This window comes from Rattus norvegicus, chromosome 14, assembly GCF_021556685.1.
Source record: "Rattus norvegicus strain SHRSP/BbbUtx chromosome 14, alternate assembly SHRSP_T2T, whole genome shotgun sequence".
In the NCBI taxonomy this organism is placed as follows: Eukaryota; Metazoa; Chordata; class Mammalia; order Rodentia; family Muridae; genus Rattus; species Rattus norvegicus.
The window spans coordinates 98365456-98388292 of record NC_141547.1 but is presented as its reverse complement, the minus strand read 5'-3'; the positions used below and the strand labels follow the sequence as shown (position 1 = coordinate 98388292).

Sequence of the window (22837 nt, the reverse complement as noted above, 5' to 3'; positions counted from 1 at the left end):
TGCAGAGTGTTCAAGTGATTGAAAGGGCAACAAGCCCCGGATCAAGTAAGTCATGTGAGTTCTGTTATTTTATAAATTTATCATAATTAAGATACAGCCACTGAGGCTAGAGATGGCTAACTAGTTACACATACTGCTCTTGCAGAAAAACGGGCTCAGTTCCCAGCAGCCACACGAAGGAGCTCACAGGTGCTTTAAACTCCAGCTCTGAGGGAGTCAAATGCAATATCAAGGCACCTGCTCTCACTTGTGAGTGTGCATACACACACACACACACACACACTCAGCACCCACATACTCATATGCACTCACGTGCATATATACACAGATGCACTCCTGCACACACAGACACACATGCACACATACTCACACACAGGTACACGTTCACACACACACAAACACACACACACACACACACACACATAACACAACATGGATGCACTCATACTCATGCAATTAAAAACACAGAATAAAGACATTAAAGACGTAGAGGCCAATTATCAGTCTCCTCTTCCCCCGCCCCAAGCTCCGGCCATGTTGAATCAGCCTCCAGCCTGCTTCCTTTCCTCCTCCTGATCAGGAACGTAGTCTCTCAGTTCTTTCACAACCTCACAAGGCTTCCCTTCCTCTCCCATCTCTGTCATCAGATCCTGGCCACTCACAGATTGGACACACGGCCACCCAGTCTTCAAGGCCCAACTCCTGAGTGTCCTGCAGCCACCAAACAAGTCTTTCTCCGGGGCCAACATATTTCCTGGGTGGAAAGGCCTGTGGGGCTTCCAGTCCCCTTCGCCTGCTGTTTGGCCTGTGCCACCGGTGGAATTAAGAACTGTCGAAGGTTGAGTGAAGTGGCTCAGTGGGGACTTGTCAGTTGGTGACACAGGTTGTTGGGTACCCTAGGATCCACGACAACCGACTCCATAAGGACAGACATCCACAGAAGAGCCATGGCACATATGTGCACATGCACACCCACACACAGGCATTTAAAATATATAATAAAAAGAACTGTGTTCACCGGGCATGGTGACACAAGCCTGGGAGGTAGAAGCAGGAGTTCGAGGTCATCTTTAGCTACATAGCCAGTTCAAGGCCAGCCTGGGCTACATGACATCTTGTTTGGAACAATGGAAAAGCCAGCTAGCCATAGCAACCACAGCAAAACTCCCAAACGAACAAAACCTTATCTTACAAAAATAAGAACCGTAATTTCTGTCTTCTAATATTTCAAAAATAACCTAAAATGTTTCATGTTCGCACCAATCATGTTATTAGTTCTACAGAATTATTCTGTTATTTTTTCTCACTCTTTAGAATAAGGGAGGTCAACAAACACACACATGTACAGGTGGGCCTTGTATTGCGTGTTTGTTATTCTAGGGCTTAGAAGGCAGAGGCAGGAGGATCAGGGCTTCCAGGCTCTGATACATACGTAATGAGTTAGAGGTCAGCCTGAACTAGGTGAGACTGTCTCAAAAGCTAAAAACAAGGGCTGGAGAGATAGCTTTAGTGGTTTTTCAGTGACTGCTTTTTCTGAGGACCCAGGTTCAAATTCTAGCACCCACATAGCAGCTTATAACTGTCTGTAACTCCAAGATCTGACACTCTCACACAGACACGCATGGAGGGAAAGCACCAACATACATAAAATAAAGGTAAATACAAATTTTAAAAAGAGAAAAAAAACTGGGCTGGAGAGATGGCTCAGTGGTTAAGAGTACCCGACTGCTCTTCCAGAGGTCCTGAGTTCAATTCCCAGCAACCACATGGTGGCTCACAACCATCTGTAAGGAGACCCGATGCCCTCTTCTGGTGTGTCTGAAGACAGCTACAGTGTACTTATATATAATAAATGAATAAATAAATCTTTAAAAAAAAAAGAGAGAGAAAAAAACTAAAAACAAACCAAGCATCGTCGCCAACAACCTCGCCCTCAACACACACACACACACACACACACACACACACACACACACACACACACCAGAAAACCAAGACAGCAAAGATCTGAAAGTCTTCTCATGTTTGCCAAAGTTCTACTGTGTTAAAACATGTTGCCAAAAATCCCAGGGTCCTCCAGAATCTTTGTTCACTAGAATTCTGCAAATACTGGGTTTTTGCGTTTGAGAGCCAGCGCCACAAGACAGGCGTGCTGGCTCCCTCTCGTGGACATCAGGGAGAAGACACGGGAAGAAAAGTGTAAACTCCCGAAGCTGAACTTTACAGACCCAAGCAATGTGGTCTGTACAGCAGAGTCTGAGGAAGTGTCGCATTTTGCCGGATAAGGTAAAAAGTCCACTGGAGGGTGGTTGTAAGATGCATAACCAACGGAATGTGCAGGTAAGGAACCAACAAGCATCAGCCACTTGTTCAGCTCAACCACAGTAAACGTTCCTGTGAGGGGACATTCCGAAAACCAAACCCCATAGGGATCTTTCTTCTCCCTCTGTCGTCTCACAATTGGAAGATGCAAAGGCCAGGGCCAGAGTTCCCCGGACCGGGGATCCCCAGTAGAGCCCGGCCCCACCTTAGAATCCCGGGGTTGCCAGAGCAGGGCCATGGGACCCCGTGTCTCGGGCTCATTTCCTGTCAGGTGTTCATTCCACTTAAGCCATCCACCAGCCCCAGAGGGTTTCCAGGCCTCTCTCTGCCAAATCGAAGTGGCTGTGTACTCAGGGACATTGGTTGCGGCTTCAGGCCTTTTCTCTCAGATGCTTGAGGCCCACGGAGCTGTGCTCTGCAGGACTGGTGATGACGTCACCAGAGAGGTGCAGCGTGTTTTTGTCTGTTTGTCTGTTTTTTGCTCACCCATCTGACATTCTCTTTTGTGGTCTCTAGGTTGTTTTTGTTTTAGTTTTCTTTGCAATACCTGGTCTCAAGTAGTCCAGGGTGGTCTCAAACTGGGTGGGTAGTTGAAGATGACCTTGACCTGACCCTACTACCTGTAGCTTTTGAGTGCTGGATTTACGGGTGTGTGCTACGACTGGGTCATGCTCCTTTGTTTTGACGGTAAAGAGGCAGAACCATTTCTAAATACTGGGACAGCTCCTGATGGCCACACTCGTGAGTCTCGGAGGTCCAACTGCCTCCCGTAGTGTGGGAGTCACTTAATCCAGAAAGCCCCTCTTGAGTCGGTCCCCCAGGCACCATGAAGTACCTCTGCCTTGGTTCTGCTAATGCTCTGTGGGAGATGAGACTTTCTAGAGGAAGTGGTACTGTGAGTATGCAGAACGCTCTAGTTCACTGTGAGCAGAGGCCACCCTGCCTGTGTGTTACACCCTGGAGGATGATCAGTCCTTCCCAGCACACTGGTCCAATGGGGAAGGGGGACCTGTGCTCCCCGGTGATGCTTTGGGTATGTCAATCCAGAATGCCTTCTTCCTGAGGCTGTAGGTGCCTTTCCCAGCTTCTCCCTCCCTAAATGCCACCGTGGTGCTGGCCTGCGAGCCTCCAGGCAGAGGAGGGCGCTCCTTCGGGGTGGGCGGATGCCAGTGTTGGATCATGCGCACACAGGCGGAGAGGTGCATGAATGCCGGAGAGAAGGAGGTGGCTGAGAGGAGGGCGTTTAGGGGCTAAGCTCCGTGGGCAGGGGAATGGGGAATGAGGAGGTGTGGAGGAAGCCAGATGACCGGCAGGCAGGTTTGAGCAGGTGGAGGGAGAGGCCCTGCTGGAGACTGACTGGCCACCTTTGAAGAAGCTGATACCTGGAGGTCAACTCAGAAACCTCTAGCCTGCAGCCACCTGGAGTCACGTTTTGTTTTTTTACCATTTCATTGGCTCACTTGAGCTCCCGGCCTCCATGTGGCAGCTGTGTCTTGGATCCCCTGCTTGACCCTGGGGCTTCAGAGAAAGCTTCCCACATGATGAAATTCTGGGCTGAGTTTCAAGAATGAGAAAGGACAGTCTAGGGAAATACTGCATCCTTCTTAGATGTGGGCAGGAAGGACCCTGTCTGTATGCAGAGGGCAGAGGGCAGAGGGCAGAGGGCAGAGGGCAGAGGGCAGAGGGCAGAGGGCAGACGGCGTTCTGCTTGCTCCTCTTGGATGTCTGCATAACAGCGAGCAGGTGGGCGTATCCCAGGCCCGCTCTGCATCTGCCCGCCCACAGTTGTCAGTGAAGCCCGGGAGCTTGAGGACTGGTGCCTTGAGTGAGAATGGTGAGAAGGAAGGACAGTAGTTGCAAACGTCATGTGGTCATCAGAGAGACCCTGAGTGTTCAGAGCCCTGCAGCTCCTAACATTACAAGGGACATCCCGTGCCAGCAATTTCAGTGGATAATGAGGCAGGCCTGTCAGTAGGGGCCGGAGGGAGTGGGCGATCAGAAGCAGGAAGCAGAGCGCCAAGGCAACCAAGGTGAGATCAACTTCCAACAGCAGGCTTAAAACAAAACCAAAACAAAGAAAGAAAGAAAAGGGTGGAGAGAGGAGAGACTGCTTCACAAGGCAGAGGCAGAAGGGGCTGATCGTTGTCAGCTCTCTGATGTGTTTAATGGAATTATGAACGAATGTGTTTAAAGAAAGCAAATGGTACAGTAAGTACGGTAATGTGTAGATGAAAACCAAACTTTGGAGCAAATCGGGAAGTCAGAGGGCCAATGGGGAGTCACAGAGAGCTACTTTAGGGACAGAGGGGACAGGGTGCAACAAGGCAGGCAGGCTCCCTGTACATGTCTTGCTGGGACTAGCGGTCAGGGCAGAGAGCAGGGATGGTGGAAAGAAGGAAGGGAGGAAGGAAAGGAGAGAAAGAAAGAAAAGAAGAAAGGAAGGAAAGAGGTCAGTGGGCAGGAGGGTTCACCAGTTCATGATGCCTGTGACAGAGAAGTTTGCTAGGTGGTACAGGTCTGGGCGAGGCCAGGAACACAGGCTGAAGGGGTGGGGTGGGGTAGAAAACCCTGGTGGGAGGGAACTGTGAGCCCGAGGCTTCTCCGTATATGGGAGTCTGGAGATGATGGTCAATGTGGAATTCAAAAGGAACTTTGGCCACGGAGCTATCAGGGATGTCGGAGACAGTGCGGAGGACGGAAGATTGATGTTCTAGGAGCAGTAACTGGGAACAGGAAGCACATCGCTGCTATTTCCTGCCCTGGGCCCCAAGAGTGTGGGAGAGTGAGCAGCCTCCCTCTTGGGAAACAGAGGGTGGGTATAAGAGGGAGCTTGTCTTCATGGGAACAAGGTCTTCAGAATGTTCTGGGTGGGGAAGAGAGGGAGAAAGTGGGATGATGGGTGTGGCTTGGAGTAGGGGTGGGGGCGGCTAGAGGTGGGGGAGTACTGGGGGCAGGGAGCGGATGCGGCTTGGGGGAGCTGTTGAAGGGGGGGGGAGTAGCTGGGCAGTGCGAAAAGAGGAGAGGGGAGAGATAGAGTGGAGGAACCTGGCTGGCAGGACTGACCTCCATGCCTGCCTTCACAGGCTTGGGTTTTGTTGGGAATCTGGCTCAGCCCCCAGCAAACCCTTTGTACCTCAGAATGGGGAGGTGGGAGGTACAGGCATTGTAGGTAAGTGCTCTTCCTCAAGGGTAGGTGTGGCCTCAGCAGGGAGGCCCTCTTCACCCCAGGGCTGCTTTGCTTCCAGTCAGGACTCAGCAAGTCCTTGTTGCCTCATTTCCAACAAAAATGTCAACCAAGATGAGAGGCTCTGGTGCCATAGTAGGTAGGACAGCCAACTTTCACAGAGTAGGGGGCCCCGGAGTTAGTGGCCAGGGACAGAGAGGAGCTTTAGTTCTAGAGGCTTCATCTTAGGTGGTGGCCAGAGGGTAGGAACACATCTCATGCTGGTGTGCCAGGGTGAGCAGGCCTTGAGCTCCTCATCCTCCTCAGCCTCCCAAATCATGAGAGTCTGCAGAGTACAGGGCAGGAGGGGAGGGGAGGGGAAAGGAGAGGAAGGAGAGAGAAAGGAAGAGAGCAAGAGTGACAGACAGACGGACAGACAGACAGACAGACAGACACACACACACACACACACACACACACACACACACACACCCCTTGCCATATCTACCAGTACAATACAGCTTTACCCCTTTCTCTCAAGCCCAAACTCCCTTCCTTTGAAGCTCAAGTGCCCTGGTCAGGAAATAGAGCCAAACAACCACGTAGAAGACGTGGAATTAAAACTGAGGATCAAGCATGACTGTGGGGAAGGGGTATGAGCCACACACTGAGGCCCTTGCAGGCTGCAAGCGTTCTTTTGTGAGGCTCCTCCGGGATCACCTTTCTTAAGTCTTCGGGCCTGAGAACTGTGCTTTGGCGCTGGCTCAGGGGGAGAGGTGGGTCCCTAACCCCACCACAGGCTTCTGTATCTGAAGAGTCAGGGCAGGGGCACTCAGCAGACCTGTGAGGATGAGGCCATCTGCAGGACAGGGACAGTCCTCAGCCAACTCCATGCATCACACCTTCATCTCGAGCTTCAAGCTCACAATTGTCAGAAAGCAAGCACGCGTCACATAAGCTAAGCACAGTGGTCCTGATTTTACACGGTTAGGGCAACTCCGGAAAAAGAGGGTTTGTGTCCTGTTTCCTGACACTTCTTTAAGGACTAAGACTTTGAGGAATATTTTAAGAACACATGTTAATTTATTACATTTAAAAATTGTGGGGGTTGGGGATTTAGCTCAGTGGTAGAGCGCTTGCCTAGCAAGCGGAAGGCCCTGGGTTCGGTCCTCAGCTCTGGAAAAAAAAATTGTGTGTGTGTGTGTGTGTGTGTGTGTGTGTGTGTGTGTGTACACCTGTGTGCTACATGTACACATGTGGAAATCAGAGGACAACCTAAGGGAGTCAGTTCTGTTTCTACCACATGGGTTCCTAAGCTGGAACTCAGGTCCTCAGGCTTGTTGGCAATTTCCTTTACCAGCAAAGCTATCTCACTGGCCCTGTTTATGCACATGTATGCTTGAGTGTGTGCACATATTGTGTGTGCATGTGTGGGGATGTGTGAGTATGCAAAGGCAAGAGTCTGTGCACTTGTGAGTGAGTGCACATCTGTATGCCTTCACGCATTGCATGTGAGAGTGCATTTGTGTACACACGCTTGTGCGGGAGTGTGTGTGTGCTCACTCAAGCCTGCATGTACATGAGTATGTGCATGTGTGTTCTCCTGCATTTGTGTATGAATTGCATGAATATGTAGGCATGTGTGCCCTTGTGAGTGTGTACATGTGTATACATGTGTGTGCATATACATCACTGTGCATGCAGGTGTATGTGTGTGCATGTGTGTGCACAGGCAAGGATGTACACCTGTAATTTGCATGCCTATGAGTGTGCACACATGCATGTGTTTGTACGTATGCATGCATGTGTGTTTGCACTCATGTGTGCACACGTTTGTGCATTCCTGTATGCACATGTGTGTACTCACACATGTACTCACACACATCATGGTTCATGTGTGGAAGTCAGTTCTTTCCTCCTACCTTTATGTGGTTCTGGGAATTGAACTTAGGTTGCAAGCACTTTACCTACTAAACCATCTGATTGGTTCAAACCCATCTTTTAAAAAGTAGGCTTTTCCTTCAATTCTAAATCTATGAATTGCATGAATTGTAGAAGGATTATGAATTTGTATTAAAACTTTTTTTCACTTTTTTTTTTTTTGGTTCTTTTTTTCGGAGCTGGGGACCGAACCCAGGGCCTTGCGCTTCCTAGGTAAGGGCTCTACCACTGAGCTAAATCCCCAGCCCCTGTATTAAAATTTTTATACAATATATTTTATGTTTCCCCCTCCCCAATTCCTCCCAGATCCTTCGTATCTCATTGTCTTAATTAGGTTTTATATGGCTGTGATGAAACTCCAGGACCAATAAACCCTTGGGGAGGAAAAGGTTTATTCAGCTCACACTTCCACATTGCTGTTCATCATCAAAGGAAGTCCGGACTGGAACTCACACAGGTCAGGACCTTGGAGACGGGAGATGATACAGTGTGTGTTACACACTGGCTTGTTCCTCATGGCTTCCACTAGCTCAGGGATGGCACCACCCACAACGGGCTGGGCTCTCGGCCATTGATCGCTAATTAAGAAAATGCCTTACAGCTGGATCTCTTGGAGGCCTTTTCTTAATTGAGGTTCCCTCCTTTCAGATAACTCTAGTTTGTGTGTCAAGTTGACATAAGATTCGTCAGTACATTCCCTTATCATGAACTTTTATGTTTGTTTTCTCTCCTCTCCCTAGAACACACGAACAAAATAACAAACCCCAAGAAACACAATTCACCCTCAAACCCACAAAAACAGAAATCAAAATAAACAAGCAAAAGACCAATAAGAAAATAAAAGCCCAAACAAAGCAAAATGAGACAAAAACTGTACAAAGTTACTGTGGAGTTTGTTCTGTGTTGACCAGCTACTCCTAGGTATGGAGCCTGCTCTGGTGTGGTTAATACACACAGTGACACTCCACTGGAGCAGACTACACACGCTAGCACTATACACATATGAACTCATAGAAACTGTGGCAGCACCCATAGGACATGGACAGACGGGGTCCCAGCACTGAGGGGGGGAAGCTGACAAGAATTAAGAGAATTTATCGGACCGCTTGAGAGCAATTTCTTTTCAAAACTTTGGCAGCAGTGACACCTAGTGGTCATCCTTTTGTATACACTTTCAGTGGTTCACAAGTAGGTCTCCAACGTGATTAGTGTTGTTTGAAAGAAACAAAACTTTTTCTTCTTTGTTGATGTTCAGTTTTCACCCCCAGACAAGTGTCAGACTCCCTAGGTGTGGGAGTTAGATACTAGGTGTCATAAAACCAAAACCAAACCCCAAAGCCTTTCTGCATTATTCCAAAACGCAACCGGGGTTGAGATGGTAGCACACAGCAGAGCAAAGCTGATTTTGCTTTGCAGATCTGTGACCATCTGGGCTGGAGAGATGGTACGGCAGGTTCGCCATTTTGTTTGTAATATTTCTTTGTTTTCCTTGAGGCAAGGTCTGATTGCCTAGTGTTGGGGTTACAGGCACAGGACACCCTACCCAGTGTCTGTAATTTTAAAAATATACTCGGGGCCGGCTGGTATGTGTGTGTGTAGTGTAACAGTGGTTCCCAGGAGCCAGCCACAGTGTGTGTGTGTGTGTGTGTGTGTGTGTGTGTGTGTGTGTGTGTGTGTGTATGTATAGTGACCAGTGGTTCCCAGGAGCCAGTCACAGTGTGTGTGTGTGTGTGTGTGTGTGTGTGTGTGTGTGTGTGTGTATTATACCAGTGGTTCCCAGGAGCCAGTCACAGTGTGTGTGTGTGTGTGTGTGTGTGTGTGTGTGTGTGTGTGTGTATTATACCAGTGGTTCCCAGGAGCCAGCCACAGTGTGGGGCAGTCTGTGCTCATATTTGCTTTTGTGACCTGAATGAGTGAAGGGTTCTCCCTTCTCCCATATTGCTTAATTATGAATATGACTTTCACACAGCGGATACAACTGTTACCTTGTAAAGTTTGTACGGTGTCAGGCTCAGTTGAAGGAGACTTGGTCTGTCACATGACATGGGGGGTGTTGACTGTCTCTGATCTGGAGAGGGCTTTTCTGGGGTCAAAAGAGCAGGTCCCTGAGAGTGTGGCTAAGTGGTCAGCGTGCCTCCGAGCCCTTTCCCTATTTCCCTCTTTGTGAAGTTCTCTATCACGATACTTCTAAGTCAACCAAGTATCCACTTGACACTTTCCTAGTTTCGAAATGATTTCTTTTAAAATATCCAGTGGCAAGCTGACTGGGATGGCATGAATCTGCAATCCCAAGCACTAGGGAGGCCGAAGCTGGAGGATCATGAGTTCCAGGCCAGCCTAGGGTACCTAGCTAGACACTGTTGAAACAAGAAAAAAACAGAACAGAACACCAACCAAACCAAACCAAAAGGAATTGCATAAAATGCCTGGGAAATAAGTTTCCTGCACGTGGTGCGTGGCCACCATGACTGCTTCCCTTCAGCCCGAACACCTGTCTCACCCATAGGGCTGTGGACACCGCACCACACCCTCTTCCCCACCAGCCGCTTTGCTGTTGCTAAGATAGAACGCCATGACCTAGAGAGACTTATTTGGGTTTAAAGTTCATGAGAACAAGAGTCCAGGATGGTAGGGAGGCCAAAGCAGGGGGTGGGGGTGGGGTGGAGAGCGAGAGCGAGAGCGAGAGAGAGAGAGAGAGAGAGAGAGAGAGAGAGAGAGATAGGAGAGACTGGAAGTAGGGTGAGGCTTCTCCACCCCCACTAATTAATTAATTTATTCAGTTTACATCCAGTTAGCAGCTCCACTTCCTCCCAGCTCCCCCTGTCCCCTCTGCTTCCCCTTCTCCTCTGAGAAGAATTAGGCCCTCTGGAGGTACCAACCCACTCTGGCACTTCAGGGACTAGGTCCATGCTCTCCCACTGAGGACAGACAAGACAGCCCAGTTAGGGGAACAGGATCCAAAGGCAGGCAACAGAGTCAGGGACAGCCCCTTCTACTCCTCCCCTACCCTGCCCTGGCTCCAGTTGTTGGGAGATCTGCACAAAGACCGAGATGCACATCTGCTGTGTGTGTGTGTGTGTGTGTGTGTGTGTGTGTGTGTGTGTGGCCTAGGTCAAGCCCATGTATGCTCTTTGGTTGGCTGTTCAGTCTCTGGGAATCTCCAAGGGTCCAGATTAGTTGACTCTGTTGGCCTTCCTGCAGAGTTCCCTATCCCCTCTGGGTCCCTGAATCCTTTCCCCAATTCTCCACAGGACTCCCTGAGCTCCGTGCAAAGTTTGGCTGTGTGTCTCTGCATCCATTTCAGTCAGCTGCAGTTTTAGTGGAGTTTCTCGGAGGACAGCTATGCTAGCAGATGGGTGAGGCTTTATGATCTCAGAGCCCACCCCTGGGAATGTTCTTCCCCCAGCAAAACTCTGCCTTTTAAAGAGAGCAAATCTCAGGACAGAGTCCTGGGAGTGTGGAATCCTTGACTTTGATTTCCTGAGTGTGGGCGGGACTTGCCTTCTGGGCCAAGCTGGAGGCCCCCAGCCTCGTATGAGGTGTACCCCTGAAATTCCAGCAGAGACTCACCCAGGTTACAAGATTGGAATTTTGTCTCAAAGATTAAAAAGAAAAACAAGACATTGGCCACATGTGTCTCTCTCTGTCTGACCTCTACTCTGTAGGACGCATTCTGTTTTTGCTTTCTTACCTGCTATAAAAATTTTTGTTTGCTAAAATAAGCCTAAATCATTTGCTCAGTTAATAAAGCTAAACAAAAATAAAAGTTCTCTCTGTGAGGGATGGGTAATTCGTTTGGTGCAGCTCTAGGGAGAGTGGCATTTGCTCGTGGAAACTAGGAAGGCTGCAGGCCACTCTCTCTGTCTCTGTCTCTGTCTCTCTCTGTCTCTGTCTCTCTCTGTGTCTCTGTCTCTCTCTTTCTGTCTCTGTCTCTGTCTCTCTCTTTCTGTTTCTGTCTCTCTGTTTCTGTTTCTGTCTCTGTCTCTCTGTTTCTGTCTCTGTCTCTCTGTCTCTGTCTCTGTCTCTCTCTGTCTCTCTCTTGTTTTGTTTTGTTTTGAGACAGGGTTTCTCAGTATAACCAGCCTTGGTTGTTGCCCCGGCCTGCAGGGCAGTCAGCGGAGGTTGGGGACCACCTAGGAGAGAATGGAAGACAAGAGGCTCAAAGAAGGACGCCAAGACAGGAGTCTGATCAAGGCGACAAATTTTATTTTTTTTTCCCAAGGCTGAGTTTATACCATAGCAGGGATAACAGAGGGTACAGGGAGGGGAAAGCGGGAAATATTCACGCAAGCCAAGGACACTGTGCTCTTGTGGTCAGGCAATCGGCTGACATCATCAACAGGATGTTGGTTTCTCAGAAAGGTCACAAGTTTGTCATATCATTAGGCATCCTGACGACAACAGATTTGTATCAGCCTTCTACAGCTGGCTGGGGATTTTCCATCGTCCTGACCTCTTAATGAATCCAGTCATCATATTTTCATTCCAGCATTTCTCCATTTTATCTTACTTAACTCTAACTAATACTAACATCGATAATGGAGGGTTTTAAGGTCGTAGCTCCCACCAGGTTGTCTGGGATTTGATTTGTAGCCCAGGCTGGTCTCAAACTCACAGGGATCTGCCTGCCTCTGCCTCCTGAGTGCAGGGATTCTTTGATCCAGGCCGGGCTGCTCAATCTCCCTCTGAGATTAATTTACTTTTGTTTTCTGTGGATGGGTTCTCTTTCTCCTGTGCATTGTCTATCATGTGCATATGTGATGTCCTCAGACCCAGAAGAGAGCCTCAGGTCCCCTAGAGTTAAGGACAGCCACATGTAAGTGCTGGGAACTGAACCTGGGTCCTCTCCAAGAGCAGAACGTGTTCTTAACTATTGAGTGGGCTCTCCAGTGCCAAGATAAAAAACCCTCAAAATGTATTTTAGATTATATATGTGTGGATGCAGGTTTGCCCCTGGAACTGGAGTTACATGTATTTGAGAGAGGCCTGCTACAGGCACTGGGAGTTGAATTTGGGTCCTTTGAAGATTAGGAGACACTTTTTTTAAAAAACATTATTTATTTCATGTATATGAGTACACTGTGGCTGCCCTCAGACACACCAGAAGAGGGCATCAGATCCCATTACAGATGGTTGATGGGAACCAACCACGTGGTTGATGGGAATTGAACTCAGGACCTCTGGAAGAGCAGTCAGTGCTCTTAACCACTGAGCCATCTCTCCAGCCCAGGAGACGCTTTTAATACTGAGACATCTTCCTAGCCCCTCATGCCCCAACCAGGTTTCCTGTCTACAGATACTCCAGCATGTCCGGAAATACAGATAGTGTGTGTGTGTGTGTGTGTGTGTGTGTGTGTGTGTGTGTGTGTGTGTGTATGTAAGATGGGATTATCTTGGTTTGAGAGTCATAAGTTTTCCCTCTAAAGAGACAGTCACGTTCTCTCTACCTGCCTGTGGGCTGGACCTCAGACTTGTTTAAGGAACATAGAATGTGGAAGAAAGATTTGGAGAGACACCTCAGTGGTTAAGAGCACCGACTGTTCTTCTAGAGGTCCTGAGTTCAAATCCCAGCAACCACATGGTGGCTCACAACCATCTGTAATGGGATCTGATGCCCTCTTCTGCTGTGTCTGAAAACAGCTAATATATATCTTTAAAAGAAAAAAAGAATGTGGAATAAGGCAAAGGTCCAGAAAGGACTTGTCTGAGGACCTGGTGCTCCCTCAGTGCTCTCTCAGGACTTGTCTGAGGTCCCATCTGTGCTCTCTGGACCTATTGCTCTGGTGGTGGCTGGCTGACAGCATGAAGCCATTCATTGTCTCATAAGATGTAGGGGACTCAGTTAAGTGTGGATTTCAGAGGATGGGGAGGAATGGGCAGAAGCTGGCAGCATCTTTGTCTGGGGAAGGGGCTGAGATCTTTGGAGGTAAACGGAAGCAAAGAATCTATTTACAGTCCCTGTCAGGAGTCTGGTGCACACTGGTGCGTCATGTTGATTTCAGGGTTGTTCAGATTCCAAGGTCTCTCCCAACATCCTGCACACGAGGCTTAAGTCCTTTTAGCTTCTTGCTTAGAAACGAATTCCACTCTAACCAATTTAAGCAGCAAACACAAAGAAGGAGATACAGGTGGGCCTAAAAGTAGGCATTTCCTGGACTCCAGTGTGCCTGGCAAGTGCTCGTCCAACACCTTTTATGATTTTTTTTTCTTTTCATTTTTGAGATGTGGCTGACTAAGATGCTTGAACTTGTGATCTCCCTGCCTCAGCTTCCACAGACACTGGGATGGTGGATGTGAACCACCGGGCATGTGTGGTTCCCGTGTCTCTCTTTCAAAAGCTGGGACCCTGAGCTAGACTTTTGGTTAGACCCAGGTTCTTTTCTGTGGGAGATGCTTGTGGCGAGGAGCTGTGTCTCTCCTGTTACGTCACCGCCAGCTGTGTCCTGGGTCTTGTGGTCTCGTCACCCAGTTCTTCGTTTCTGCTGCTCAGCTCTCTCATTGTCCAGAGACTCCAGGAGCCCCTTCCTCTTTCCTCCCCGAGCTCAGGGTGGGACCACCTTCTTCCTGTGTGGCCTCTACTCAAGTGTTTGTTGTTATCGTTTTGTTTTGGAGACACTGCTAACTGTGTAGCCTTAGCGGGTCTCTCTAGGTAGACCACAGGCAAAACTCAGAGATTTGCCTGCTTCTGTCTCCTAAGCGCTGGGACGAAGGTGTTTGCACGCAAATGTGCTGCCGGATCTGCATTTGCTTAGGGGTGGGGCTCACCAGAGTGTGTTTGACTTGTGCTCCATGGTTACAGGGCTCGATGGCAAGGTCTCTGCCTTCACCCATTCATCCGGCGCAGTGGGACATAGTAGACTTCAGTCCATACTCAATATGTAGTTAAATCAGAGGTGCTCATGACTCTGGTATCTGGCCAGTCAGTTAGCTTGTTCCCTGAGAAGGTGTGGAATCAACCCAGCTGCACTTCCACGGTCACTAAAGTTATGCAATGAAGCTGCCCACCCACGCAGCGGCTCAGCCTCGAAGGAAAACCTGTCGTGGGTTACGACGCAGACCTGGAAGACGCTGCTAACTGGAAAGCCCGTCACGGAAAGGCAAGTGCTACCTTTCTGCATGATTCCACTTAACGTGATGCTTCTGAAGTAGTGAAACTATTAGAAAGTAGGTGGGTGGCAGGCAGGGCTGAGGCGGGGAAGGAAAGGGGGCTTGAATGAATGGGTAGGGCTTGCAGTAGGAAGGGCTTCTAGAGGCCCGTTCTGTAAGCGCGTGCTCAAGTTATGTCGCTGGACTGTGAGCATTTAAAGGAGTTTAGAGCAAGTCCTCTGTGCTGTGTTTCTATACTGTTATGCCCAAGTTTCAGGTACCCAGAGACCACCGAGGAGCCAATTCCGATGTAAAACACATAAGGGTCTTTATTACGAGCTCGTGAGCAAGGACTCTCAGACTCTCACCGTTGCAGCCGGTCTCAGAGTGAGAGCCTGAGGTCTAGGGGTTCAGGGTTTTTAATGTGGTTACAGCAAACTTGGGGAATTTCCATATGGGTCAGTACATTAATACTTTAAAAAACTGCATTTCTGGTATAATCTGCGGGAACAGAACACAGGGACAAAAACCAACTGACAAACAGGATGGCTAAGGTATCCTATGCAGGGTGTCTTACCCTATCTGTGTTAGCATTCCTTCTAGGCTCCGCCCCACAGTTACCTGGCAACAGCTAGCTGTGCTTGACTCACTATAAAAGGGGCTGCTTGCCCTCTTCTCACTGTCTTACCTCTCTGTCCCTTCTCTCCCCATTCCCCTCCCCTCTTTCTTCCTGGCTGGCCTCTACTCTCTCCCTCTCCCTCTCCCTCTCTTTCTCTCTTCCTTTATTTCTACTCCCTCCTCAACGCCCCTCCTCTCCGTCAGTGTGGCTGGTACCTTAGGGGGAAGGGATGGCTCAGCATGGGTCTGCAGAGACATCACCTTCCACCTCACTATACATCACCTCTACCAAACATCCTGGTCTTTTCTTTCTTTTTTTTTTTTTTTTCTTTTTTTTTTTTCGGAGCTGGGGACTGAACCCAGGGCCTTGCGCTTCCTAGGCAAGCGCTCTACCACTGAGCTAAATCCCCAACCCCTTTTCTTTCTTTTTTAATAAAGCACAACCTTGGTGCCATGAGACTCGAGATTTAGAAACTTGAAGTTTCGTAACTCTTGCTGCCATATAGACTTTGTGGTTATCAGATAGCTTGCTAGACCTATCTACTCAAACACCGGCAATTTGGTAAGCTCCCCCTCCCTACTGGTCAGCATAAAATGTCTCCTGGTCCCAAGGGAGGGCTATTGAGCTCCCAACCACCCTGTGGTGTCCTTGAGGATGAAGGCAGTCATGACTGGCCTTCTCACTGAACCTTTGTTCTAGGACTTCTACCCCTGGGTGACTCTCCCTCTCGCTCTCCTGGAAGTGGTTCTCTCTTCCTGCTGCTGACAAAAATCCTAAACTTAGATAAACCATTCTCCCTCAGGCTCTGAGCCCCACAGCTGGCCCTGAGCTCAGCCCCCAGTTCACTGCATGACAACCTGGTGATCTGGTCTTGTTGCCTGCCGCCTTTGCTACCAAATTTGTCTTCCTGACACAGAACGGACAAATCGCTAGCTCACCCTGCTCTCACCAGAGGGGATGTCTTCACCCGCCAACCCTCCCGGTCTAATTCACAGGCTAAATTTGACCACATTATCCCAAACCAATAACTCTACATGGCCGCTTAAAGGTGCTTCCACAACTTGCCAGTGATCCAGGGATCCGTACGCCTTTCCCCTTCCCCCTTGTTCTCTCACCACTTTGTTTCTTCGCTCTTGATCTGGTTCCCTGTCCCCTGATTCTGCCATCCCCGCATCCCTTGGCCATCTGCCCTGTACACTGCTCTGCTGAGCCTCTGCCTGTGCTTCTGCCTTCCACCGCCGCCGCCTCCCACACCCTCACCGCGCCTGCCTCAGCCCTGCCGCCTGGCACTCAACTGCCCGGGCACAAACTCTCTTGCCCTGCACAGCCCAGAGCGCCCTGAGTGTGCTCGCTCTCCCGCCTGAGCAGAGTTGCTAGGAGACAGACAGACTGCGGCTTCGGGAGCTGCTGTCTGTCCCACCCCGCTTGCCGATATTCTGCTCTGCTGAGATGCAGGCGCACTCCCGTGGCCACCGCCCGCTGCCAAGCTGAGCTACGTGTCCCTCGAGCCACGTAGATTCTTCTTTATGTTTGTCTCTGCTGTTCCATTCTAAGATACCCAGCTACATTTCTACAGCTTCATTCTAAAATATAACATGAGACTTTCCTCCAGGCGGAGCTGCAGCTTCAGCGCCATCTTAGCTAAGGGCAGTCATGTGGCTGGCTGTAGCTTCAGCACCATCTTTGTTATGGGCAGTCCCCAGTTCACTGCCTTTTGAGAGTACTGCCTGTCAAAGTCACTTAGCAATTAAGATAAGATTTTTCATTCTAACCTGCCTTGGTAAAAAATTATTTCTAAACAGTAAAAAGTTAAAGATCACTGCCTTAAATATACGTTTAGCCTTGTTTCTGCTACTGTCCTTAAGTCACAGTGCGCTCTCTTTATTTGATAGATACATTCTAAAACAAATAATTAAACAAGCACAGGTTGTCTAGCTCAGATATGCTTAATAGATATTAGCTCTCAATCTTGTAAGAAGTCTGATAAATGTAACGTTATGTGTTTAAGCTTATGACAGCAGAGACACCTAAAGCCTAACAGTGATCCCTCCCACCCCAAGGTCTCTGAGAAGATATGGGCACAGCAACAAGATTCTACCTAGATTGTGGCATGATAAAGACCAAGAAAGACAGCTCCAGCGTCTTGCCTGTTGCCAGAGCTTGGTCTACACTGTGGATAAACACACGATACCTTTAGAGTCAAATGTCTCCTATTGCCTAAGTCAAGGTGGGCCATTTCTCATTTCACACGCATCTACTCCACAGAAAAAGCTTCTCGACTTCTGGGCCGGACAACCAGACTGACTCTGCTCAGGTTGCCATGGAGACTACAGGGACCTGGGAACTGTAGGTAATGGACTATAGACCAGTCTCTGTCATTTTAATTAATGCATGATTCCCAGATTATAATTTCTTCTTCCCAGGTTTCTGACAGCATCGACAGCTAAGGTAACCGTAGCTTGACAGCTAGAAAACAGACCTAGTTCCTTAGCCCAAGGTAATCTACCACCTTATTGGCTCATTAGTTAATCTGTTAACTAGCTGAGGCTGCCCGATCTCTTATCAGAAAGACAGGTTTGCCTTGCTCACAGACTTCACGATGAAGGATACATGAGTTCATGTGTTGGCGTTCACAGATGCAACCTTCTGTTACTTCCCCATCAAAACTCAGTTTCTAGTGATTAAACGCTTCGTATTTCCTCTCCTTGCTATGCCGTTGTCCTACCGTTAACCAATAGAGTTCTTTTAAATTAGCCCAGCTCTAATAAAACATTCCACTGTGTAATCTACATTTATAATAAAAAAAATTCAGCTTCCTTTGGCTGCCTTTAAGCTATGGATTTAAGGTGTTTCTCTTGCTAAACCATATGATCAACTGTCTTATTCACAATGTCAAGGTTTTGAGTTTCTTTTGTCTTTTAAATGTAAACTTAAAAATGTTTCTCACTGTGCTATTCAGTCTCCTTGACAGAAGCTAAAAGCCCTTCTTGCTCCTTCTGCTCCACAAAAGGTTTTTTGACTTCCCTAAGCTCATCTTAAAGACAGTTCACACTGATAACATCCAGGACACTCTAGAGAAGCAACCCACAGACGCTCCAGTCTATTCTCACAGACACGGACGCTTCTACTGGACCTGCTTCTTCCTATCCGCAGATGGTTCACAGACCCTGGCCGGCTCTTCTAAGACTGGACCAGTATCCCAGTACCCATTCTCGTAGGTTTCCCAGAGACACGTTGCCCCAAAGTCAACAGGAAGTAGCTAAAGATTATGACCACCCAATTCCTGCTTCAACATCGCCCCTTTCTAGTTTTTCCTTTTCTTTAATTAAACCAAAATGGGGGGAATGTTAGCATTTTTTCAAGGCCCCACCCCACAGTTACCTGGCAACAGCCAAGTATGCCTGACTCATTATAAAAGGGGTTGTTTGCCCCCTCCTTATTCTCTTACTCTCTTATTCTGTCCCTTCTCTCCCCATTCCCCTCCCCCATCTCTCTACGTGTTCCTGGCCCGGTCTCTCATTCATTCTCTCTCTCTCTCTCTCTCTCTCTCTCTCTCTCTCTCTCTCTCTGCTTTTCTCTCTCTCTCCTCCCTCCTCAACTCCTTTTCCCATGCCCTAAATAAACTCTGTGACCTGAATTCACATAAACTGTAAATTCCATACTATATCCAGTCATACAGCTGATACCTCAGGGGGAAGGGTGCCTCAACATGAGCCTGTAGAGGCATCCCCTTCCACCTCACCATTACCGTGTCTCTACCAAACGTATCCTGGTTCTTACTTTCTTATAATAAAACACCATAATCTTTAACTACCTTGACCCTGCCTTTGTAGCCTGATTTGTTGGTATTCTGTCTAAGCTCCACCCCCACAGCTACCTGGCAACAGCCAGGTATGCTCCACCCCCACAGTTGCCTGGCAACACCCAGCTGTGCCTGACTATAAAGGGGGCTGCTTGCCCCTTCCTCTCCCTCTTACTCCTCTCTCTTGCTCTTCCTCTTCTGGTGACCTCTTTGTCTCTGTCCCTTCTCTCCCCAACCCCCTTTCCCCCAACGTGCCCATGGCCAGCCTTCTTTGTTCCTCCCCTCTTCTACTCTTTTTCTCTCACTAAACCTCTCCATGTGGAACCATGTTGGTTTGGTGTGCTTTGTCTGGGCACGAGCCGAGATTTTAAACCCCAACATTGGTGACCCGTATGTGGTTTTTGATCTCCCCATGCCTACGTGGCCTGGCAGGAGCCCTGCACACCTGCCGCTCCCACTACAGTGCCTGCGGGCCCCCAGCCTGCATTTGCTCACTTGGGTCACACTTTCTCTTGAGGAGGAGAGGAGGAGCAGTGGGGCTGTGGTGGGGAGAGATGGAGCTGCACTCCTACTGCAGCGCCCACTGGTCCTCAGCCCACACTGGGCCCCAGGGCAGGGTCGAGGCTGCTCAGCTTGGGCTGTGGTGAGGATCAATCCCGCCATTACACCTGAATTTGATCGCAGCTGCTGCCTCCCCTATGTAGATATACGCCATTCGACCACTACCACCACCACCTGCTGGCTGCCATGGGACTCAGGACTTCCACCATGTGAGTTACTGCTTCAGCTGGAGTGCATGCAGACTTCTGTGTGAGCCTCTGCCTTCCGTTGGTTCACCATGTGGTGTCAGCTTTTGCCACGTGGGGTCACTTAGGCCCTCACAACTACCTTCGCTCGAACCTCTCTCTGTGTTTCCGATTCCCACGGCATCCCGCTGAGGTAACCTGTGTCCTGGGTACTGGCTGGTCAGTCCAGCAGGCCTCCCCATCGCCATGATGCCCTGCATGCAGCTGCCCGCTAAGGAGAGCGCCCTCTTCGAGCACATGCTGCTGGGTGGTACCTACTCGACCTCTGTGCACTTTCTTTACCTCAGAGCTTGACTTTCCATGATGTACACATGGTCTCAGGAGAGCGTTTTTGGCTTGGAGCTCCCTATGCTGCCCCTGGGGATGGATCCTTCTAGACCTTTTCCCTCGGGTGGGACTTTTCCTTCCTCTCTTTTTGAGACAGTTTAATGCCAGGACAGGCCTGGATAAACTGCTTTCTGAGTATAGCCCCAGCACTGGCTGCAAATGTAGCCCCAACACTGGTAGGGGCAATTAATCCCTATTCTCACCAACGAGTCTATCGATCTTGGCTGCCTGGTCCTATTTCCTGGGATGTTTTGGTCTAATTTATACTAAGCAGAAAACAATATTTCTGTCTGGCTCCATCCCAGGCCTCCCCCTCCTCCCTTCCTCGTGTCTGTAGTTCCTGGTTTGTGCCCCCTGAAAAGCAGGTCTGGCCCCATTCCTTGCATCCACCAGGGACTCTTCTGTCTGTGAGACCTGCTTTCCCACAAGTGTGTAACCCCTAAGACCCGCATGCAAGCGAGCTCTCTCTCTCTGTCCAGGACTTTGTTCCTGTGCTCAGCCTGCCACAGCCTCGAGAAAAACAGCTTTCACACTGTCTTTTCCAGTGTGCTCATGCCGCCACCCGCATGCAGTGCCTTGGCTGTGCGCACCAGTGTCCCAGCTGTGCACACCAGTGTCCCAGCTGTGCACACCAGTGTCCCAGCTGTGCACACCAGTGTCCCAGCTGTGCACACCAGTGTCCCAGCTGTGGGCCAGTGTCCCAGCTGTGGGCCAGTGTCCCAGCTGTGCACACTAGTGTCCCAGCTGTGGGCCAGTGTCCCAGCTGTGCACACCAGTGTCCCAGCTGTGGGCCAGTGTCCCAGCTGTGTGCCTGCATGCATGTGCTCACACCTCTCCCTTGCTCTCCAGAGTTTTCATTCCTACCCTGTCTTGACATATGATCCTTACTAATAATTTACTTCCTGAGGAACCCCAGTGAGTTTGGGAACCGGACAGTCTTAAAACCAGTGAATTTTGAAAAACTACAAGAGGTCATCCAGGAAAAACAGGAAAACCTATCCGAATTTTTAGAACACCTTACCAGGGCTTTATTACAATATACTAATCTAGACCCTAAAAGCTCAGAAGGTAAGTAACTTCTGATGACCTTTTTTCTTTTCCCAGAGCTACCCCGACCTAGAAGATAACTTAAAAAGCTGGAGAGGGGGCCCCTAACTCCACCAGCAGAAGTTTTGGTGCTGGCCTTTAAAGTGCCATGGGAGAGATGAGAAGGGTTGCAGAATGAAGTACCCTTTGCTGGCAAAGGCTGTCCAACCAGCCTCAGCCACTGCTCAGAACTCCTGGTCTTCTAAGGCTAAGGGACCACCAGGTTCCCGCTACAAGCATGGTTGACAAGGTCACTGGACAAGGGCTTGCCCTAATTTCTGCAAAGCAAGGAGGCCAGGTCCTAGGTGCCATCAAGAGGGACACTGGGCTGTCGATTGCCCTCATGTTGCACAGTACAGGGGGACATCACGTCCAGGTAACCCTCCAGCAGATCTCCTAGACTTGGCTATGGATGACTGAAGGGGCCTGAGTTCTCTGGACCTGACCACTGCCATCACCAGCAGGAAGCCTTGGGTAACCATCATGGTATGTGGGCAGCTCATCTCCTTCCTCTTGGACACTGGGGCCATCTACTCGGTCCTAACAGAGTTTTGGAGATCCACTTCTCTCTCCTGTTTCCTCATTGTTGGGGTAGGGAGCAACCTTACCTTCCTCACCAAACCCCACCACTTGGCTACATTTTTAGGGATGTACCTTTCACCCATTCCTTTTTGGTAGTGCCAACCTGCCTTGTCCCCTTATTGGGAAGGGATCTTCTAGCTCAGTTGGGAGTCTCTATTTTGCTCCCCCCATTTGCCCAAACTCAAGCTCGCCTGCAGCCCTTCTGCTCCCTCTAGCCAGCCAACCTACTAACACGGACATGCTGCTTCCTTTACCAGCTTCTCAAGTAGACCCCCGAGTCTGGGAGATCCAGAACCCCTCTGCTGCTAAACGAACAGTCTCTCCAAATAGGATCTGGAAACTGCTTTCTCTCTGTCTTTTTGTCGTGGCAAACTGTTTTAAGACATCTAGGACACATTCTGTAGGATAAGTTCTTCCTTCTGCTCCATGAAAAAACTTATCTTAAAGAATGTTCATGGGTTGGAGAAATGGCTCAGAGGTTAAGAGCACTGGCTGCTCTTCCAGAGGTCCTGAGTTCAAATCCCAGCAACCACATCGTGGCTCACAACCATCTGTAATGAGATCTGGTGCCCTCTTCTGGTGTGTCTGAAGACAGTGACAGTGTACCCACATACATGAAATAAATAAATAAATAAATAAATAAACCTTAAAAAAATGTTCATGTTGTTAACTCATGTTGTTATCTCTTTTGTAAACGTATAAGCTACAGGAAACCCACTCTGACCTACCTCTCATAGACCAAATAGACTCCACCCAGATAAGTACGTCTGCCGAAAGTTTCCACTCACTACCTATTCCAAAGGATGGAATTCCTCTGGGTTTCAAATGTACATCTAAGAAGAAAATTTTCTTTTCTCCAAATGCACTTAATCTTATTCTCTGCATATATATAAAATTTATATTAATATATATTAAATATATAGGCAGAGAATGTGTGTGTGTGTGTGTGTGTGTGTGTGTGTGTGTGTGTGTTTCAGCATCTTGTCAAGTTCAGGCGCTTACTACACCCAGGACAGCTCCAGAGAAGCCACCTCCAGGTGTCCAATCTCCTCTCACAGACACAGACGCTTCTATTGAACCTGTTCCTTCTGACTTATCCTCAG

General features: G+C 49.0%; 1 long non-coding RNA gene across 3 annotated transcripts; it reads left to right on the top strand.

Moving 5' to 3' along the window:
• Positions 1–4145: 4145 nt before the first annotated feature.
• On the top strand, positions 4146–22402 carry LOC120096679 (uncharacterized). Of its 3 annotated transcripts, XR_015637164.1 has the most exons (6): positions 4146–4352; positions 14226–14523; positions 17192–17481; positions 18142–18345; positions 19638–19703; positions 21171–22389. It is a non-coding gene; the product is annotated as an uncharacterized LOC120096679 (long non-coding RNA). The 3 variants fall into 3 exon arrangements; XR_015637166.1 differs by lacking the exon at positions 18142–18345 and having other exon boundaries at positions 17397–17481; positions 21171–22402; XR_015637165.1 differs by lacking the exon at positions 18142–18345 and having other exon boundaries at positions 21171–22402.
• The last annotated feature ends 435 nt before the right edge of the window (positions 22403–22837 follow it).